The sequence below is a fragment of the Vigna unguiculata genome, chromosome 4 (genome assembly GCF_004118075.2).
Source record: "Vigna unguiculata cultivar IT97K-499-35 chromosome 4, ASM411807v1, whole genome shotgun sequence".
Taxonomy (NCBI): Eukaryota; Viridiplantae; Streptophyta; class Magnoliopsida; order Fabales; family Fabaceae; genus Vigna; species Vigna unguiculata.
In genome coordinates this window covers 12140533-12164635 of record NC_040282.1, presented here as the reverse complement: position 1 = coordinate 12164635, position 24103 = coordinate 12140533, and the positions used below count along the sequence as shown (strand labels likewise).

At 32.3% G+C, this 24103-nt stretch overlaps 1 long non-coding RNA gene across 2 annotated transcripts; it reads left to right on the top strand.

The window, feature by feature from the left end:
* The first annotated feature begins 8249 nt into the window (after positions 1 to 8249).
* LOC114182711 lies at positions 8250 to 10970 on the top strand. 2 transcript variants are annotated; one of them, XR_003604171.1, is made up of 4 exons: positions 8250 to 8324; positions 8521 to 8548; positions 9789 to 10432; positions 10622 to 10970. It is a non-coding gene; the product is annotated as an uncharacterized LOC114182711 (long non-coding RNA). The 2 variants fall into 2 exon arrangements; XR_003604172.1 differs by lacking the exon at positions 8521 to 8548 and having other exon boundaries at positions 8257 to 8324.
* The last annotated feature ends 13133 nt before the right edge of the window (positions 10971 to 24103 follow it).

Genomic DNA, 24103 nt, shown 5'->3' with positions numbered 1-24103 from the left:
ATTATTATTAATGCTTCTCATTCTCACTAATTCCTTTTCTTTTACTCTCTATTATTAGTTTTATTTTATAACAAAAAAAAAATGAATAATTGTCTTCTAAGAAATAAAAAAAATATTTATTTAATTTGATAAAATTTAGAAAAAGTGTTGCTAAAAAGAATTTTAAGTTATTATATGTTTCAAATAGTCTTAAAATATAAAATAATAAAAAACAAGAGTAGTAAAATAATGATTTAAAAAGAATGAAAATAAAATAATGTAAGATAAAAAAACTCTTAATTTTAAAATTCAAAAGTAACATAAAATATATAAAAATAAAATAAATAAAATAAAAATCTCTCAGTTGAAATCGATTTTTTCAAGTCACACATACCACTTAAAAGCTTGTGGTATTGCACGTCATACACCTGTATTGACAGTGGTGGTCTTGCATTGCAGATGCTTTGCTTTTTCTTGTAAAGCCTAACCTAGAAAGAAAAGAGAAAAGATGGGTAGGATACCTTCCTTTAAGAAACCCAACTCATTTCACGAGATGAAAAAAAAAGTGTTTTCTAACTTAAACAAAGGAACCTAGCCAGAAAGGAGAAGAAGAAGAAGAAAGTGAGACAATTGTTTGCAAAGTGTGTTCTTGGAGGTAAATATCTATACTCTTAACTCATCAATTCTGTCATGAATATGTTTAACTCTACTCCTTAAGCATAAAAGCATAAAAAAGCGTATGTTGGTTGATAGTGTTCTAGCTTGGCTTTGTTGTTTTTTTAGGTCTTTTTGACCAGTTATTTGTAAAATTGGGTCGTTTGAATTTTTTTTTTGTGAAACAGGGATAAATCGTCATTGGGGAGGACGACATTAAAGGTGAAGTCATCCTCCCCAAAGTCGGTTTCATTTTTTTCTTTTTAAAAAAAAAAAAGTCGTTAGGCGCTTGCACGGTTTCTAGAAATCTGAGGTTGAAGTCATCCTCACAGTTGACGACTTCATCTTCAGCGACTCCTTCATCATCAAACAACACTTCTCCAGCACATCGCTAGAGGGAGCATGGCGCGAGTCCTTCATCAACAGCTCCTAATAAATCACGTAGTGCCCTGGGATCGACTTCGTGTCCACGAAGTTCATGTACTCCACCACACTCGTGTTGAACTCCTTCAACAGCACTGAGGCGTTCTCCACGACGTTCTGCAGCTCCGACTCGTCCGTTTTGTCAATGCTCAGGAGCACATTCTTTCTCCTCACGAAGCGGCGAAACTATGGGGCGTTGTTGTGGAACCCCATCACTTGGAGCACGTCGCCCACACGGTAGCGGCATAGTCCAAAAAGTGAAGTCGTCAGCTGTGAGGACGACTTAAACCTCAGATTTTCAGAAACCGTGCAAGTGCCTGACGACTTTGTTTTTTGAAAAAAAAATGAAACTAGCTTTGGGGAGGACAACTTCACCTTTAATGTTGTCATCCCCTATGATGACTTACCCCTGTTTCATAAAAAAAAAATCAAATGACCCAATTTTACAAATAACTGGTCAGAAGGACCCAGAAAAACAAAAAAGTCGTTCTAGCTTTCTTTCTCGTTTCTTAATTGTTTTATTTCCTCCTTTCTTGTAAAACATAAAACAGAATTTGAATAGTAATAAAACTCTGGTAACAATCATGACAGACAAAATGTCTTGTATTTCTCAGAGACTTATCTTAAGTGTGAGCTTCAAGTGAGGATTTTTCTTCACTCATTTCAAAGCCTTCTTCCAAGTGGCATGGTAGCATCCATTCTAGCATCAACTGAGGCCTATCACTCTCTCTCCAACTAGTTCTTATTCAAATTCGACTCAAGTCTTCAACCGCGTAAGTCCTCCTTTCCATTTGTTGTCTAATTGTTTCCTTCTTTGAGTTTTTTTGAGATGTTATTATTGTATATTTATTTAACCGTATAGTTTTTTATCCAATTATATCTAGTTCACCAGACTGTCTTAGTCGAATTGAACAATGCAATTGACATTTGAATCATATTGGATAACATACAGTCCATTTCAGTTTTTATACAATTTGTGTGGCTTTTTACTTGAATGGGTCTGTGTCAGGTAGGCTAGTCCTACTATGGAGATGTTTATGGTTGGTTATTCTCCATATTAACCTTCTTATTATGGTAGTGACAGCCGTCAAATACCATAATAATGTCTATTAACATATGCGGTATGATTTCAATCCTCTCATACACACCGTCAAATATAATATTCGATATAACTAAGTACATTGACAAGGGTGAATTATCAATATGACCTCACCAACACTATTCTTGTTACCTTTTGCACAAACTATTGGCAAGGGCGAAATACAATGTTTTTACAGTGTAGTAGCTTGAATTTCATTGATATGGCTTGAGGAGAATATTAACAAGTGATTACTATACTAAAAGGTGAAAATTCTTGTTTTTAAATTTATTTTGCATGACAATATGGATTCATGTAAGTCTAACTTTATAATTATAATATAAAAAATAATTATAATCTAAAACATACATCTCTTTTATACTTTACTGTATTTCTATAATAGTAAAAGAATGATTTGGAAAAGAATGAAAATAAAATAATGAGATAGAAAAAAACTCTTAATTTTAAAATCCATCAGTAACATAAAAGATATAAAAAATAATAAATGAAATAAAACAATCACAGGAGATCCATCTTTTAAAGTCTGTGGTACACTGCAAGTCCAGAACTTGTATTGGTCGTGACAACCTCATAAGAGAAGAGGAAATAGAAAAGTTTTTTGAAATGAAATGTAGATATTAGAGATTCCAAAAAAATCCGTACCAGTGGGTATTCGTGCATAAAATCTGTAACGGATAGTAAATGAATATTGAAATAGATATTCGCATGTAACGGGTACATGTATTTTTATACTCGCATGTAAATGGGGTGGATACGAGTATCATAGTATCCAGACCCATGATACTTGTATTTGCAATACTCTAACTTAAATTAAAAAATAAAAATAAAAAATGATTAAAATATTAACATATAATTGATTCTGAATTAGTTATTTTTTTATCAATTAGATTTTAAAAAAAATAATTTATTTGTAAACTGTCATTCAACATTATTTAAATGGGTTATTTGAACTTTGTTTGAAAATTATGAATGTTATGTATTGTATTTTATTTGAATTTACCATTAAAATTTATTGTTAAATATTTATTTTTTATTTTTTTTAAATACCCGTGGGTACCCGTGGATATCCGTGAATATCAAAGAATTATATGGGTACCCACATAATGGATATCCGACGAATATAAATACAGGTACGAGGCGAATATTTATCCAACAGGTAGAGTATGGAAGAGCTACTACCCGTACCCTACTCGTCCCATTGACATCCCTAACAAATATATGTTTCTTCCCATTCCAATACTTGTTATATATATATATATATATATATATATATATATATATATATATATATATATATATATATATATATATTTTAATTGTTTGATTTCTGATTTTATATTATTTTATTTTAATACAGTAAAAAAAATAAGTAAACGAAAACAAAAGAAACAATAATCCGAATCCCATGTTTGAAATTGTGATTTCAAATTTTTGGAAATTCATATTTAAAATTTAACTTCAAGGTTTTTAAAATATTGAAAATCACAATTTTTACTTCTATTCACTTGTATTTATTTTTATTACATTTATATTTATTTTCATTATTGTATTTATATCTATTATAAATAAGAAAAATTACACTAATTCTAATATATTTTACTAGATTGCGCATATATGTGCACAATCAAACAAATTAAGTATTTACAAAAGTTTAAAAAGTTATATAATAAAATATAGATTAAGTCTTTTAATTATATTAGAATCTGTTTATTTTATGATTTATAAAGCGTCCAAAATGTTCGAAAGAATTAAATTCAATTTAATATTTATGTATATAATTTGAATTAAATCAATTGATTATATAAAAAAATAAACTTTCTTTGAAATATTATCATATGAAAAACTATAAGAAACTAAAACATCGATTTTAATGATTTAGAAAGAATGAAAATAATATTTGATGGATTTTAAAATCTTACTGAAACATAAAATTCATAAAAATAAATAAATAAAACAAAAACATGTCACATAATATGGTATCATTTCTTAAAGGTATGTGAGAGTGCATCTAAGACACTCTTCATTGGCTGTAGGAATGGTGCATTCATTTCTTCTTAAAAAGCCAAAACGAAGAGAAAAAAGAGTAAATTTTAATAAGAGGAAGTATGTGGTAATACATGTGAAGCCCTCCCTATTGGAGTAGTAACGGTGCATTCATTTGGGTTTTATTGGGCCATTACTCTGAATTTCGAGTAATTTGACATTAATTGGTCTAATTATTGTTTGTAATTGTTTTTAGGTATTATATGGAGCAAATTTTGGAGCTTAACATTTATCTTAAGGTCAAGAGAGAATTGTCACGTGATTTCCACATCATTGCCACGTCTGCGCCATGTTAATCAGCTTGTCCATGTCATTGGTCTTACAAGTTCAGTCCATAGTGACATTTTTGTAATTTTGAGTGGTAGAATGACAGTTTCGTAAATTTACAGTCCTGAGTGGTATTTTTGTAAATAGGAGTGACATAATTGATATGACCACATTTTAGGTCTTCTCCTTCATGGACAACCAACACTCTCTCCTTCATTCTCCATTTTTAATTTTTTGAGAGAACACCTATTTGGGGTGTTTTTGTTTTCACTCGTTTTCCACACGTTTTAGAACGTTTTTTAGCAGTTTGCACACTATCGCAGTCTGTTATCTTCATAATGGTGATGTATTTTCATTTACTTTTGGTTTGTAATTCAAATTTCATGGCCTCCTAACTTAGTGTATTGACTATTTGAAGGAGATGCAATTGAACTTTGAGGTTCTGTTTTGAATTCGTGTTTTGCCTCTCTTCATCTTAATTTTGTGATGAATGGTTACTTTTATTCTGTTAATGCTTAATTACAGATTAGGTTGGCTGTTCTTGGTTGATTTCGTTCATGCTTAATGAATTGGGTTGACTGCCACAAATGAATGGATGTATGCATTGCTTAATTGCATATTGAAACATGTTTTTAACCCTCAGTAAATGGGTCTGAACGAGTGGATTGGGTGAGATCAAAACCCTAATAACGTGACCTTTGATGAGTGAAATTGCATTCAAATTCAAGGAAGTAAATACTATTTTTAATCTTTTTTATTAACATTTGCAAAACTGTTTAAATTTATTTTCATAATTCTAGAATCTGAAACTGCCAACCCCCCACCCTTTTGTGTTGAACTGCATCTGAAAAGGTTATTTCAATGAAATGTTTGGTCACTGAGAGATGACCTTGGGTTAATTCCTGAGTACTGCATTTACATTGTTTTATTTGGTCAGGTACGAACTCAATCATCTATCAACATATGCGGTATGATCTCGATCCTCTCATACACACTGTCAAATATAATATTGGAGATAACTAAGTACATTGACAAGGGTAAATTATCAATATGACCTCACACACTATTCTTGTTACCTTTTGCACAAACTATTGGCAAGGGTGAAATATAATGTTTTTTACAATGTAGTAGCTTGAATTTCATCGATATGGCTTGAGGAGAATATTAACAAGTGATAACAATATTAACTTGTGAGAAAACTTGTTTTTAAATTTATTTTGCATGACAATAGAGATACATATAAGTCTAACTTTATAGTCCAAACTATTGAGGAAATTCCTCTCGTCATGGTTACTTATAGTACAATGACCCCATAACCTTTTTACAACTTTTAGAAGAAAAAAAAAAAAGTGAATCTCAATTCATCTTAATCCATTAAAATTTATCTCTAGGAGAAAAGAAAATTGTTACAAGTGAGAATATTATTTGAAAAATCATCCTTATAGAATTTTATAAATCAATAATTTTTTTTAAATATGAAATATATTTTTAAATTAAATACTCAATGAATTATAACTTTTACTATTTTTTATCTAAAAAAATTTTATTTACATTTCATCTTTACTGTTATATTCATTATTTTAATTAATATTTAAAATATTTTTAAATTTCTCTTTTAGTATATGAATTCATTGTTTTTATGAAAATCAATGTGGCTTTAATATTTTTGTAAACATTATGTAATTAACAAATTGTCTAATATAGAAGTTAAAAAATAATATATAAAAAGAACTAATATAAAAAATATTTAATTCAGAAGATAATTTTAATAATGTTGTTCTTTATTAAAAAAATGTTACATATAATAAGACATAAAACATAAAAGTTAAGTAAATTTATTCTTTAACTAAAAATACTCTTAATACAAAAGAAAATTATAAAATTATCCTTTTATTTTATTTCCTTTTATAATAAATTATGAGATTAAATTTTATTTATTTTTAATTGTTAGATTAATTTTTTTTTTCAAGGAAGTATCATTTTTCATATATTTCAGCCTCATTGTCTTGTTTAAATACAACAATGAAAGGAGGTGATAAATAATAATAATAAAAAAAAACAGAAACAAAAGAACAATCCCAGTGTTTAAAATTATGATTTCAAATTTTTGGAAATTCATACTTAAAATTTAATTTTAATATTTTTTAAAATATTGGAAATCATAATTCTTATATTTATTTTCATTACTGTATTTATACTTATTATAAATAAGAAAACTTACGCTATCAGTCTCATATCTTTTGACTAGAATGTTTATGTAGGTGCACAGTCAAACAAATTATAATATTTAACAAGATTAAAAGAAATTCTATATCTTTTAATTATACTAGAATCTACCTATCGCATGATTTTTCAAAAAAAAAAATCCAAAACATTATAAAAAATTAAATTAAATTTAACATCACCTATATATATAATTTAAATCAAATTAATTGATTACACAAGAAAATAAAATAAAAAATAATTATAATATAAAATATACATTTCTTTTATATGTTACTGGATTTATATAATAGTAAAATAATGATCTAGAAAAAAATGAAAATAAAATAATATAAAATATAAGAAAAAACTCTTAATTCTAAATCCAACAATAACAGAAAATATATAAAAAATAATAAATAAAATTAAACAGTCACGTGAGATCCATCTGTTAAAGTCTCTGATACACTGCAAGCCTCGCATTGGACGTGGCAACGGCACATTACTTTTACTTGGAAACTTAAATTCAGAGGTAAGAGAAGAAAAAATTTTTTCAAATGATATAGAAATGGAAATGCATATATATATATATATATATATATATATATATATATATATATATATATTTCTTCCCGTTTCAATATTTGTCATAATAGCGATCTTTTTTTATAGATTTTTTTTTTAATTGTTTGATTTCTGATTTTATATTATTTTATTTTAATACAGTAAAAGAAAATGAAGTCAACGGAAACAAAAGAAACAATAATTCCATGTTTAAAATTGTGATTTTAAATTTTTGGAAATTCATATTTAAAATTTAACTTCAATGTTTTTAAAATATTGAAAATCACAATTTTTACTTCTATTCATTTGTATTTATTTTTATTACATTTTTATTTATTTTCATTACTGTATTTATATCTATTATAAATAAAAAAATTACACTTAGTCTAGTATATTTTACTAGATTGTGCATAATCAAACAAATTAAGTATTTATAAAGTAATATAATAAAATATAGATTATGTTTTTTAATTATATTAAAATCTGTCTATTTTATGATTTATAAAGCGTAAAAAATGTTCGAAAGAATTAAATTCAATTTAACACTTATGTATATAATTTGAATTAAATCAATTGATTATATAAAAACATAAACTTTCTATACGAAATGTGAAATATTATAATATGAAAAACTATAAGAAACTAAAACATTGATTTTAGTGATTTAGAAAGAATGAAAATAAAATAATATTTGATGAATTTTAAAATCTTACTTAAATATAAAATACATAAAAAAAACAAAAACATGTCACATAATAAGGTATAGTTTATTAAAGTATGTGGCAGTGCATGTTAGACCCTCTTTATTGGTTATAATAACGGTGCATTCATTTATTTTTTGAAAAGCCGAAACAAAGAGAAAAAAGAATAAATTTTAATAAGAAGAAGTATGTAGTAGTGCATGTGAGACCCTTCCTATTGGCTATAGAAACGGTGCATCCATTTTTTTCTTGAAAAACCAAATTTATTTTTTTCTTGAAAAGCCAAAACTAAGAGAAGAAAAGTTGAAATCTAACCTAAATAGAAGAAAACTTTGTTCGTGAGAAGAGGAAGAAAGAGAGAATTGTTTGTACCGTGTTCTTCTTTCTTGAAGGTAAGTTGTGAGATGAATATATGTTTCACTCATTTTTCTTTTTTGTTTCCTATTTTTTTTTTCTTCCTCCTTTCTGTTGGAAGAGAACATCGATGAAAACAGTGGCTACAGATAATGCAAATCATTTCTATCATGCAAATCCATGTTAAAGTTTTTCTTTCTCAAAAATTGTATTCAACAAGGTCTTTTTTGACAGGTATGAAGGTTCAAGGAACCTTCCAAAGGTATCTTCTTTCTCACTATATGTGCTAATTCTACTTTCATCGATTACTACATGTTTTTTCCTTTTTCTGAACTTGATACAGTTTACTTTTTGACAGGTATTAACTATTCATTTTTATATGTTTAGTTAAAGGAAATTTAAAAATAATATTTTTCTTTATCTTCTACTCAAAATGAAGGTCATAATCTAAAAGTTGACATTCTTAATTATATTAATTATGCATCATTGATGTTTTTTTAAGTTTGAAATGGTTGTATTATATCCAAATGTTTGCTAATGTTATGATGATAATTTCTTTATATTTTATAGTATTTGTTAGTCAATTTTTTTTAATGTTTTTTATTTGTGTTTCAAATTGATATTTAATATTTCATTCATGAGTTCATTATCAAAAAGGTTTATATTTGTAGATAAAAAATGGGATAAACAACCTTCTAATTCCCTATATTATTATGCCAAGGATGTGATTTTAAATTTATTACAAAAATGCTTAAAGGTTAAGAAAACTGCAAAGTTTTACAATTAAATTTTATATATATATATATATATATATATATATATATATATATATATATATATATATATATATATATATATATATATATATATATATATGATTGTCTCACCACCAAATGAAGTTAGTGCAAAAAATTATATATATATATATGATTGTCTCACCACCAAATGAAGTTAGTGCAAAAAATTATTAAGCTTCATTTAATGGCTAAGATAACTATGTCATTGATATTATTTAATTTTAATTTTTTTAAGCCTTCTTAATAATAAAGTATTTTTGTAACAACCTTAAAACTAGATTCCTTGGCATATAGGGGACCCATAAGTTTTTCATCTCATTTTTTTTCTATTTTGTCATTTCTTTATATTCTATAGTGTGTTTCTATATACGAGTTCATCACTAGTGCAAAATAGTGATATAACAGCAGGATATAACATCACTTATCACAAAAACGATGTAATTAATTTCGCGGTGGCAATTTTATAAATAATGAGAACTATATCACATCGGTTATTTGTCTAGCCGATGTAATATCCCATTATTTTGAAAATAAAAATAAAAATTATATTAAAACCTCATTTTTTTGTAAATTGAACTAGATACTACATCCATTATCCTGGCTAACGATGTAGCATCACTTCTAATCAAACAGGAAGCGTTTGGCTTTGAACATTTTCACCTTCTTCATTTTCGTGCTCCATTCACTTCTTTGTTTTTCTCCTAGGTTATCTTTGTTTCCTCCATTTGTGCCTCACACACTCCTCCATCGAAGTCGTCATGGATCCTTCATTCGAAGTCGTCATGGACATCACTTTTTCCCATTCGAACCCCTTACCTCGCTGTTGTTAGACTTACTTTTCCGCCACGGCGCACACCGTTGTTTGCTTACCAGTTCCACTGTCTCATAGATCAAGTCACACTATCTCAGATCCAATCGCACCGCCAAGGAGTCTTGGGTCTCAATCGCACTGCGCGTTGCTCCGAGTAGGTGGTTTTATAAAAGCCCTCCATCCCAATTGAGACGCCCACAAATCCGAGGAGGACCAAGACACTGGCTCATGACACCCTATCTTCGAGCCTCCCGCCGAAGACCCCCAACCTCTCTCAAAATATGATGTCATCTATAACTCCGTTGTCAACAAGCTCGTGTCTGGTAGCCCCGCTCTCATTGAAGACGACACCATAGAGATTATTGTCGCAGTGGAGATTGGCCACTCGTCGCACAATCAGTTCTAGGGTTTATTTGGGAAATGTGGTCTTGTGAGAGAGGGAAGCAATGGGAAGGCATTTTTATATCACCACTTCATCACTGAGGGTGGCAACATGCAGTCCAAGATAGCTTTGGCTTATAAGTATACACACCAAGACGTGAGTGTGGCTTCTCCCCCTTCGTCCTTCTTTATTTTCTCTTTCATGATTCGTAAAAGGCTATTGAGTGGACCAAAGATTACACTAAAGCAGGATTGTGGTTATATTTCCATTTTATCATTATTTGTCTCATTTTCTTGTATGTGTGTGCAATTGTCCTTGACTTATGATATCATTTGTGAATCACAGGCAAAGACTATTTTAAAGAGGTTGTAGAGAATGACGAGGTAGGGGGCACTATAAATTGGATGTCATGTATCTCAAGAGTATTGGAGTTAAGAAGGATGTTAAGTTGGCTTGCAAGTTCTTTATGGTGACTGCTAACAATGGTCAAACAAAGACGTTTTACCAATTGGATAAGATTTTCCACAATGGTGTTGGGTTCAAGAAGAATATTCACTTGTAAGTTGGTTAATATTCTTTCTTTTGTAAAAGTCTTGGTAAATCTGTGAATTACTATATTCAACAGTTAGTATGCTTTAGGTGTCCATGTAATTCCATTTAATAATGAGTAGTGCATGAATCAATAAATATAAAAAATGAGTTGTTTAATAAAAGAAGAAACTCATCAATTTTTCAGTTCCATATGGAAGAGGGATCTCAAACAATAATGATTATAAATGCTAATAGATCAGAGAAAAAAATGACAAACTTTGAATGCTCGAGCGAGTTGGGGAACAATGTGGTAACATAGTAGTGAAGTGTAATGATTTGGAAGTGAGATAGAGATGTTTCTGGTTCACTAAATTAATGTAATGTATGGAGGGAGATGGTGATTTGATACAATAAATTGTAGTGTGAAATGTATACGGTCTTGGTGGATGTATTTAAATTTAATGAAGATGAGGATGAGTTGTTATTACTAATTAACCAATCACGTGCAGTGTAAAAAAATACATTATTATGATTCTTGCCTAATTTTAATATAATGTAATATAACTTAGAATATTTTTTATGACCCAAATTTTGTTCATCTTTTCTGAAATTGGTTGATCTGCGTGCTTCATCAGAATGTCATCTAAAAATTTGGGCTCACATAGGTATTCTTAAATGTTATTGAATATTGCTTTAATGTGTTTTGATTCCAGAAGAAAGAAATTGATCAAAAGGTTGATTGAAATTTGATATCGACAATTACGAGATTATTCAATTGTTTGCAATTTGGAATTAATTGTTTATTTTCAGGATATGGTTTAGCATCTAGAAACTAATACTGCATTGAAAAGAAAAAGGTACATATTACATCGGTTTAAAGTCACAACCGATGTAATATAAAATAATTTTTTTAAAACTAATATTCTATATTAAAGCGGTTCTCTTTTAACCGATGTTATATAATATGATATTACATCGGTTCATACCACCGATGTAATATGTTTGCCACTTATTACATCACCTGATACAACATCGGTGAAAAATCCGATGTAATATGCTCAAAAAAACCGATGTAATATATGTTTACTGTACTAGTGCATTTTGGAAATGATTTATATTTATAGGAAAAAATTGAGATAAACAACCTATTAACCCCCTATATTGTTATGTCAAGGAATGTGATTTTAAGTTTATTACGAAAATGCTCATGGTTAAGGAGACTTCAAAAACTTTAGAACTTAATAATATAGAATTAAATAATATTAATTATGTGATTATCTCACCATAAAATGAAGGTTGTGCAAAAAAGTGTGCTATTAAGCTTCATTTGATGTAAAAAGTGTGCAAAAAAGTGTGCAAAAGCTTTAGAATTTAATCATTTAGAAATAAATAATATCAATTATGTGAACGTCTTCTCATTAAATGAAGATAGTGTGTTGTTAAGCTCCATTTGATGGTTAAGATAGTCATGTCATTGGTATTATTTAATTTTAATTTTTTAAAGCCTTCTTAACAATCAGTATTTCCATAATAGTCTTGAAATCAAGTTCCTTGACATTACGATATAGGGGACTAATAGGTTTTTCACCTAAGTTTTCTCTATAAACATAACTCATTTTTCAAAATGAACTCATTGTTACAATATCAATTCAAAACACAAATAAAAAAAACAAAAACATTGAGAATATACTTCTGAGCCTCATCTTCCCTTTCATGAGAATAACGAAACCTAATTCAGGTGCATTAGAATAGTTGAATAAGTAGACTTTAAGAATTATTTTGTAATAGAATAATACATTCATCATTTTAATATTTTAACTTTCAAAATCTTACCCTTGTTTCCAATAACTCATATTTGATTGTCACAATATTATAACCACTTTTCTCTTTAATATTAGAAAATAACAAATATTGATCATTACAATAGTAAAAATATTAAATGATATAGAATAACAATATATATATATATATATATATATATATATATATATTAAAACATCGAACAAGAGAATATGAGCTATGTATAATTTATATAGTGAACAATAACATAATTTTTGGACTTATGTCTTTAAACTCGAGTATAATGTGTAGAAAAACTTTTACGTTTCATTTAATTTCTAAAAATATAACAATAGATGAATAAACCATACTTAAAATAATAAAGTACTTAATAACACACATGATCATATGAGAATATTTGTTCACATATCTTATCCAAATGTTACTCTTCTCAAGAACAATGTTTAGTAACATCACTCTTAAATTATATAAATATTTATTTATATTACTCTTAAACTATGTTAGACAAATAATGAGTAAGAAAATGATAAAACTAGGAATATATTTTTTTTATGAAAACTATGGATGGAATTAATAATGCTTAAAATGACTAATTTAGGACTAAACTATTTATTTAGACTATTCTTTTCTTTCGAAAATGAAAAGTGAATTTAATGAAGCATACACCAAGATGCTAAAGTTGAAGGGAGTAAATAGTTCTCATCATCAAATTTTCTTCTTATCTTTGTAAGAAGAGCATGTATCTAATCCATTCTTTTAAGGAAAATGATAAACTGACTCCATATTCTGACTCCTTTTTTGACTCCATGAGATGGCATGCATAGGTGGCTTTTATTTTTTTAATTAAAATTAATTTTATAAAACCATTTTAGATGTAGACGTGGCATTTACTCGAGGATTTGAACCGTTTCTCTTTTCTACCACGCACTCACTCGAAGTTTCTCTTCTCACCCCCTTCTCTCCGCACAGTCGTAGTTTGTCTTCTAACAGGCAAGGAGTGGTTCGTCTGGCGAAGGGTTTTTTACTCAAAAATTTGAACAATTTCTCTTTTCTCCCGCACACTCACTTGTAGTTTCTCTTCTCACCCCTTTCTCTCCGCGCACTCGTAGTTTCTCTTCTCACTAGCAATGACAATGGTTTTTGGAGTGGTTCATCTGGCGAAGGAAGGTAGCAAAAGACGTTGAGCACAGAAGATAGCACAGTGTGGCGGAATCTCTTTCGCGGCTAAACCTTAAAAGGCTTAGGGTTTGTGGACATGCCTGCCCAGAAATGACATTTCAAATAACAAGGAACCCATCGACGTCTTTCTTCGTAAAGAGTGTAAAGACATTCATTAAGTTGTAGATCATACTTTTCAATGAATTTTGCCCACCCATTCTCAAAATCTTCAGCATTATCTGACTCATACCAATTGTTTTACACCATGCTTGATTTCCTTGTATTTGGTATATCCCACCAATTTTTCTAGTAGTTTTTTCATGATGTGCCAAAGGCACCAACACTGTCGTGTGTTGGGGAAGACAATTTCAATGGCATTTTGCATGGCCTTGCATTGATTAGTGACAATTCCTTGAGGGGCTTTATTTCCCATGCATCGCAACCAACTTCGAAATAGCCACACAAATGTACAAGTGTCTTCAACACATCGCATGACATTGTTTTCTTTGTGTCGGTAGTGTCTTCATTTCAGGTGGTATGGAGGACACAACCTTTCCCTCTCGCGAACACACTAATTTGAAGTAACATAAATGATTGTCATCGTCTATTCTTGAAGTTTTGATTCTTGTCCCGAAACCACTTCAAATAGCATATTCTTTGTAAAATTTCTTGACGTCGTTAACACTATCAAAATACATTCCAACACACAGAGAAATGACATCCTTAGAGTGCTTTTCGTTGTCTTATGAATGCCTTCCTCGTGGAAGATAGTTCCACTATCCCTATCTTCTTCTATTAAATTGATGTCCTCCAAACCTATTGCGTTGTTTTCTTGTAAGTAATCCATCTACAAGTAATCCATACAACGCATACTCATCTAATTTCTAATGCAGCAACATACATAGTAGGACAAAGTTACGTTTTATGGTCATTTTAGTAAGTTTCCTTTGAAAACCATACCACAAGACCTTATTATAGATAGTATTAAATGCATTCATTTTTTAACAAGGAAAAAATATATATTGAGTTTTAGGTTTTCTAGTTATGTATTCACCTTCAAACAGTACTTACCTCGATTCGTCGGACAAGTTTATATGAAACTTCTTTGTGCAGGTGCAAAATGTTAGGTTCAACATTTATTGCGTTTTGCTATGGTTGGTTTCTCCTGCATTCAAAGCAAATTTCTTTTGAAGAAGGAGGTTGGACGAAGTAAAAGCCATTTAATGATCTCTCTGTGTGATGGGTGAGAAGCAATGTAACAGGGCACACTCTTTCAAAGAAAGCAAAATGAGAAAGCTTTAAATTTGCCATGTTGAAAAAACAATTGAAGGGCATATTGGTCATTTGGGGTTATGTTTTAAAGTCTATAAAAGTTTGCTGATGTTACCAATCCTTCTACTTGAACTACACATATGTAGGTGCATTCTTCAATTATCGCACACCACCTTGGTCATTATCTACGTTAAAATATCATTGCCTCACCATTTTTTTTTGTCTTTCGTTTTAAGTATTAAGTGCAAAAGTGGAAACCACTGTTGGTTGACAAAATGGATCATTGGGAGGCTCTTGCTGTTGATGATTCTGTTTTGAAAGAATTTTTGGAACGGTGCAACGCCAACACCACTTTCATCCCTGGCCCTGCTGGACATGCTCATGCTGTTTTGCTTAACAGAGAGTTAAATGAAACACATAATACACAAAAGTTTTTGAACAACATGGTTGTTGCCAGTCATGCACAAGATTTCTATACCAATGGATGGACATGGGCAAAAAACTTCATCAAACACCACGGTTAGCATTTTTTTTCCTTACTGTATAACCACTGCTATTAAAGTTTTTATGATAGAATTTTAATTAATTAAAATCACATAATTTCTAAGTTTAGTTTACGATAGAGACATTAAAAATATAACTCCACTATCAAAGAGAAAATCAATGAATAGATTGCCTTTTGTGGCTTATGTTGTCAAAGAATGCAAACCAAACGGCCTTGGGGACATGCTCATCACTATTAAGGTTATTTTTGATGTAGTGATTTTGGTGTAGTCCATTATTTACTTATCGCTTATGTGGAAAATGACTACGTCAAGACCCAACTGATACAGCCAAGGGAAGCCTACACAATAAAGTTGTATTAGATCATGAGTTTGGTAGTAACATTGGTGTTGGCTCTGTATTGTTGTTGAAAGAAGTAATTAAACTATGAAATTATGTCTCTTTATTGTTTTTCGTCTTCATCTACAATTACTTATAAAACTTTATAAATTTTGATTGAATAGGTTGCTATATTCAGACCTTTTGGGTACCTCAACATCACACTTAAGGACATTGTTAAGGCAAATATCTAATCTTGAAACAAATATATGTTTTCTTTATTTCATAGCATGTCTTTAAGTCACACAATATAATAATTTATGACATTAATAGGTTTCAAGTATGACATAAGTCATCCCCAACTAAAGAAGAAGTTAAAGCTTCTATGCTTGTGGTGCGACTTAACTATGTTGTCAAACAAAACGTGGAAGCCAATGCCTATGACAGTATAAATTCCAATCCGAACACAAATGACAACACAAATATGGAACCCAATTTGCAGCCCAACGTGCAGCCTACTAACACTGCTAATGTGGAGGATATACTACAGCGGATGGTTCCTTCATCCACCAATATTCCATGTTTTGAGGTTGGAGAAAACTCCAAAGTTCAATCTTCTGTTCTGGATAATATATCACTAACGTAACTCATGACTGTTTAATGTCTTCAATTTTTATCCTATTTATTTTTAACTTTTGTGTTTCTGTTGTTAATTTTAATTTTCATGACATTACGTGTTTGGAAGGATCTACTAGATGTATGATATTAAACTTATTTTATGCACTTTGGTATCCATGTAATTCACTGTTAGTTCAACAATAAACGTTGATGATCTTAGTCCACACCTCCTACAGTGCATTGATTTCAACTCAAGAAATATTATATGATTATCTATGTACTATTAACTGTTGACCACCCATAAAAATTTTGCACACCCTCAAAATTTTTAATGTATGAAAAATATTTTAGTATGAACCTCACTTACAGTCAATCACATAAATTGAATAAAATATAATGTAGGATATTGCCCATGATAAAGCTGTGGGAAAATTGTGGTACAAGTGGAACATAACATAGTGCCAACACTCACAATAATAAATGTTTATCAATTAAGTATTAAGTGTTGGCCTACACTAAACATTTTGCACACCTTCCAAATTCGTGGTCCCTGCTAACATATATTCTACGAATAAAAACCTTACCAAACTAGGTGTGTGATAATTGATAAACGAGGAAAAACATCACAACTCTGATAATTTTAAATAGTGACCATTTTGTACACATTCATAATTAAGGTATTTGGGTAAATGTGTCAATAAGTAGTCCATACTTAATGAAATATAACACCTTAATTGCGTATATGAAACATATTGAACATCAACAAACTTCTTATGGGATAATTCATCCACAACTCCGACATGATATTCTTCTTATCTGTATTCAAATTATATGATGACTCAAGAACTATTAAGTAGTGACCTGGTCCAAAAAATTTGCACATGTAGAAAAAATCTGGTATGAGATTAGAGTAAACTTTTCTGAAGAACATCAATTTTGGTATGGGCTATTTGGTTCGCAAGTTCTACATCACATATTATATATTAAATAGGTGTGTTATAATTGGTAAAACATGAAAGATATGATAACTCTCAGATTTTTAAATGTAGATCAATCATATATTAAGTGTTTGACCTGTGAACAACATCTTGCTCATAATTACTTATTTGTGATCTGTGTGGTAACCAATATTACTAAATTTCTGACCACATACATATTAACTGTTCACCTGCTATAAACTTTATTTGCACTCAATGAAAATTAGGATGAACAACATTCAACTATAACTTCACATAAACCACTCAGAATTTCATAAATCAATTAGTAAGCCAAACAAAAAAATTGTCATAAATCACTTCCACAAAGTCTAAACATAAAAAATACCAAAGTTAGCAATATAAATCCTAACTACAACAAACATAAATTTTCTAAATCAACCACTTATGGTGCTTCCTCCTACTATATGTTGCAAAAGGAGTTCTTATTGCAAAACTCTTGACATGCATCTGAGGACCATCCCTTTGTCGCACATACATGTTGCTCTGTTCGGATTCTTGTGCTTCCTGATTTGGAAAATGTACTTCTTTGACATGACCCCTCTCACCAGAATCGCCAAATTCAATAAAGCCCTTAAGGTGGTTGGAATTACGTGTATGCAAATCCTCAACATTTGATTCACCCAACTCAGAAAACTTCAATTTGCTCTCGTACTGCTAGCGTTGTTTCTTCCTCTCAATCATCATTGCATTCAAGTCTAAATGTTCTTTTTGCAATTCCTCTAGCACACTTTCTTGATGTTCAAGAGCTTTAATTAAGTCAACTATTTTACTACCCTTATTTCGACGTCCATATACCTCAAAACCTTCTTTAACGAAGGAATTGGTCAGCTCTTCTGCAGAGGTAGCAACATCTGCAACAACCTGCAACAATTCACAACAACCATCAATAGGTATAGATGATACATTTCAAAAAAAAAATTGTACAAAAAAACCCCAACTTACAGTGTTATTTGTCAAACTCCTTTTAATTACATTGTCCCCTGCTTTCATTTCCATCCAATGCAAGATTCTGGGAAACTTGGTCGTGCGCTGACAATCCTTTAAATTCAAAATCAGAAAATGGTCAAAAGACCATAATTGCCACAATTGAAATCAAAATCAGTCAAAACTCATAACCAAATATTTTAAAGTCATCAAATGAGTTTGAAATTAATTTAACATACACTACCTGTAACAAATAAACACATCCAGCTACATGAAAGTCTTTGGTACTTTATTTCTCCTTCAAGAACAATTTAGCTTCACAAATACTGCCAACCAAATACTCATACACCAATCGACCCCAATTAAATTTCCCAATACTACCAAGGTCATCAACAATGTTAAACAAAATAGAAAAAATGGTTCCACTACGATTGGGCAACAAAAACTCAGAAATTGCTAACAAAACGTAAAGCTTACTAAAATCCTCTAAACAAAGCTCTTTAATATGTTTTAAAATGTAGTCATATACCATTTCTATATGAACAAGTTTGGCAGCTCGAAATAAATTCTTTGAATCACTATTTAAACCTTCCTGGTTTAAATCAATGTTCTCACCAACCACCCTCAATCCTAGACCAAGACATACATCTAAATAGGTAAATCCAACAACTTCTGTACTCATGTGAAACCCCCCAACCTTTCCACCCACCTACTAATTAACAGACTCAAAAGATTCCTAGATATTTTCACAAACTCTTTCAACTCAACCATCTATCCAAATGGTGTTCCTCGAATAAATGACTTTTGTTCCTTTGTTAACTTCTTATTCAAAGTACCAATCAATTTTGTCTGGCATGAATGCCTAGAAAAAATCTGGAACAATAATAAAAAATACAGTTATGTCATTTTTATCATAACAAATTTCAAAATAAATTGAATTCCAAAATATATCATACCTTGCCGTCAACACTGAAATCACTTCCCTCATTGACTGCACTCATATTTATCACCTGAATACATAACCCAGGTAATCACAATGTCAACACTCAGACTTACTTCAACGTAATTCTTCTCACTTTGAAAAGGCGATACAAACTAAGCAACATCCCTCTTCATTCCCTGCCACTAGAAGGTCTCCTTAAGGTCCCGGTACCTTTTAGTCATGCCGGGATGTAGACTAAGACGACACTTGTGTCCTTCCTCTAGAATTAGCTTTTTCACCTCAACATCATCAGGCACGCACACTCTGCCCTAGAACCTCAGTATGCCATCATCACCCAAAGCAAAGTCCCTAGCCTCATCTGACCCAAGCTGTTCTCTGACTCTGTGCAGACTGACATCCAACAATTGCCTTTCTCTGATTGAGTTCAAGAAGTCACTAGATATAGTTAGGGTACAACATCTAATGGACTCAGACCCCAACTCCACCTGTAGCTTCATATCTCGGAATTTCTCTAGTAACTCCACTTCCTTAATCATGAGGTGTGCAGTATGCACTGTCTTCCTACTCAAGGCATTTGCTACCACATTTGTCTTCCCCGGATGATACAAGAGTTCAAAATCGTAGTCCTTTAGAAATTTCATCCACCTTCTCTACCTCAAGTTTAGCTCCTTCTGGTCAAACAAGTACTTAAGACTTTTGTGGTCGCTGAACACCCGAAACTGTGCACCATAAAGGTAGTGCCTCCAGATTTTCAAGGCGAACACCATGGCCGCCAACTCTAGGTCATGAGTGAGATAGTTTCTCTCATGAACCTTAAGTTTCCTTGAGGCATAGGCCACTGCCTTCTTTTCCTGCATTAACACACAGCCGAGCCCAAGATGGGACGCGTCACAGTAGACCTCGAAAGGCTTCCCCATATCAGGGATCACTAGTATCGGTGCGTTGGTCAATCTTCTCTTCAGCTCCTGGAAACTTTCCTCACACTTATCTGTCCAAGTGAAAGGTTGGTCCTTCCTTGTGAGTTGCGTCAGGGGCGCCATTATCTTAGAGAATCCCTCAATGAATCTCCTATAGTAGCCTACTAAACCTACGAAGCTCCTGATCTCTGTTGCTGACTTGGGACTTTCCCACTTAACCACTGCCTTGACCTTTGCCGGATCCACTGCAATACCATGCGCAGATATCACATGGCTCAGAAATTGCACCTCGTCCATCCAGAATTCAATCTTAGATAACTTGGCATACAAATGCTTCTCCCTCAGAACACCAAGCACTAACCTTAGGTGCTCTGCATGCTCCTCCTGAGTCTTAGAATAGATAAGGATGTCATCAATGAAGACTACGACAAACTTATTTAGGAACGGTCTGAAAATCCGGTTCATGTAGTCCATGAACACTGCCAGAGCATTGGTCACATCGAATGGCATAACCACATACTTGTAGTGCCCATACCGGGACCTAAAGACTGTCTTTTGTACATCATCCGCCTTCACTAATATCTGATTGTATCCCGACCTCAGGTCGATCTTCGAGAACACGGATGACCCATGTAATTGATCCATCAAATCATCGATTCTCGGAAAGGGGTACTTGTTCTTGATGATCATCTTGTTCAGTTTCCTGTAGTCCACACACAGGTGTGAACTCCCATCCTTCTTCTTCACCAACAACACTGGTGTTCCCCGAGGCGAAGTACTAGGTCAGATGAACCGCTTCTCCATTAGTTCCTCAATCTGTTTCTTGAGTTCCATTAACTCCGCCGGAGCCATAGGGTATGGAGCCATCGATACTGGGCCGGTTCTTGGTACTAGATCGATAGAGAACTCCACCACTCTGTGGGGAGGCAACCCTGGAACCTCATCCGGGAGGGCGTGTCACTATCCTGGCAATGGTGGGACAGTCCTTCCCGAAGTGGCCTTCCTTGCCACAGTTGTTGCATCAGCGGTAACCCTCCATACGCGGGCAGGCGTTCCTCAAGTGAGGGCCTCCATATATATAACACTGTACTCGGCCCTACTGGGGAGGGAAACTCTTAGACCCCTGAGGCTGATGGTGAGGTCTGTGATATGGCCTCCTCCGCTCCTCATGTCTGGGTTTAGACCCAGATGGTCCACCAATCTTCTGTGGTTGTTGTGAGTGCTATGGGCGCTGGCCTTCTACCTCACGTTTCATCTTCTCGATCACTCTGGCCTTCTCCACCAGAGCGGCAAAGTCCTTGATGGACAAGGGAGCCATCATCAAGCAGATATCACCGCAGAGACCATTCTCAAACTTGCGGCATCTCTATTCCTCGTCGAGCGATAGAGTGTAGAAGCGGCTGAGGTTTTTGAACTTCTCAGCGTACTCTGTCACCGATTTCCCTCCCTGAGTCAACTGGAAGAATTCTACCTCTTTGGCATACTTCACGCTGTTGGGGAAATACTCCGAGAGGAACTTCCCCCTGAAAGACTCCCAAGTCACTAGCTCTCTCCTCTCCTCCATGATGGATTTCATGTTAATCCACCAATGCTCCGCCTCTCTTGTAAGCATGTACACAGCAAAAGCTAGTCTGTTCTCCGCAGGGCACATCTTTGCGTCAAAGATTCTCTCAAGGTCCTTCAGCCACTGGTCTGCTGCATCAGGGCTGGCCTTCCCGTCGAATTTCACTGCGTGGTGCTTCAAAAAGTCCTCCAGGCTCCACTCCCTGATAGCAGGTCGTGGCTCAGGACCAAAGGCGGGTGCATCAGTCTTGTTCTCCTCCAACTGGCGAAGGGCCTCCATATGCTGCCGGTGAGCATCCTCAGCGACCACCCTTGCAGCCTCCATTTGCTGCATCACCAATTGTTGCTGTTCAAGCGATGCCGCCTGTCACTACATAGATGCCTCATGTTGCTGCATCATGGTTGTGCTTTGCTGAGTCATGGCCGATACCATCGCCTCTATTGCCCTGGAGATATCGGGTACGTTACCCGGAGAGAATTGCTGAGTCCTATGAGGAGGTGCCATAGTTCACTGGCACACAGAAAATCACTTGGTTAGGCTTAATAAGGCAAGAATTTAACTAAGAACACTAAGAAGACACAAAGAAAGCTTAGCGGACATCCAAGTCCATTGACCTAAGGAATGATTGCTCTGATACCATAAATGTAACATCCCATTTAAATAAATAAACTTACTTCAATGACACGTCACACAATATAATGATGAGAGTAGAGATGTGGAGTAGTAACTCACTCCTTAAAGATATCCAAGAGTTATGAAAAGGAAATCCTAGGGCACACCACGATGCTAGACCAGACAAAGTACGAGGTCTAAAATAACCAGAAACACAGTACAAATCAAATAATACATGGGCCATGGCCCTAGCAAAAGACATAAAAAGAGAAACCCAAGTCCAATCGACTAAGCAGCGGAACCATCACCTCGCTGTTGACCACGTGTTTTCCTCGCATCTGCTCACATCAACAAGTTGACGATCATCGCAAAAGAGAGAACCACACAGTAGAACACACAACAAAACAAAAGGGTAAGCTAGAGCCAAAAAGATATTTTTATCATGCAATCAGATACACCTTTACAATCCAATACACATTTGTCAACACCCATTTTCGTCCGGGTAAATGCATTTGTTTGGTTAAAAATAATAATAATATAAATAATATATAATATAATAATAATAATAATAATAATAAGAAATAATAAAATAAAATAAAAAAATATGTTTGGATTGATGGTAGGTTTTAACTTTAATTCTACCACGGGAAAAAAGAAAAAAAAAATAAAAAAACCAAGGAGAATCTAATTTATTATCACACTCTTTTACATATTTTCACCCCCACTGTTTGCTATTTACACTCTCCGCATGAGATGATAGAAGAGGACGTTTCATAATTTTTATTTTTTAGAAAAGGGTATAATATTAGGTGCCATTTTTTTAATAATAATTTGAATAAATATCTTGTATTTACACTTATGTGTCTCTTTCCGTTGTTAGTCGGGAAAGGTATTATTTTAATCAGAAGCAAATATTACCGATGATAATGCTTTTAGAGAATTGTATGATTTTAATATTTAGAAGAAAATGTTCCTGGTAATAATTAGAATCAATTATATGAATTATATGTTAGGATTTGATCACAATCTTTATGTGATAGAAAATATGATTCTAGTAATTAAAGACAATAATTCGTTAATAATTATAATCAATACAGTGGATATTATGCAATGATTTAATGGCTATAATATGTTTCATCAAGACCAATTCCTTCCGCATATATTTTATTATAATTAAATACTAGGATCTCAATGGAACCCCAAAGGGGCCTATATAAGCACAAAATTTCTCTAATGCGAGACATAGAGGAAAAAAATCGAAAAACCCCTCTCCTTTTTATCACAGAGCACACACACACACAAAAGGGGGTCATCTTCAGAGGTAAATTTTCTTTGCTCTTAATGTTTTTCATGATTCTCTTATAACATCAATGATTGTTTGAATTGTTGTATGATTAAATGTGTTTGGGTTCTCATGTTAAATGATTTTGGGTTTGTCGTTGATGTGCTCAACCTTTCTCTTTTCCTTTATTTTTATCTTGATAAATAAAAAGGTTTCTTTCGTAGGCTTTAATTCTCTCTAAAAAAAAAATAAAAAAATAATAAAAAAATTATATTACTTCTTTGATATAAGTATTGCATACCATGTCAAGTCTCGGACTTGTTTGGTAATCAAAACACTTCTTCGTCGGCTTTTTTAGTTCTTAAAAGGAAATTAATAACAATAAA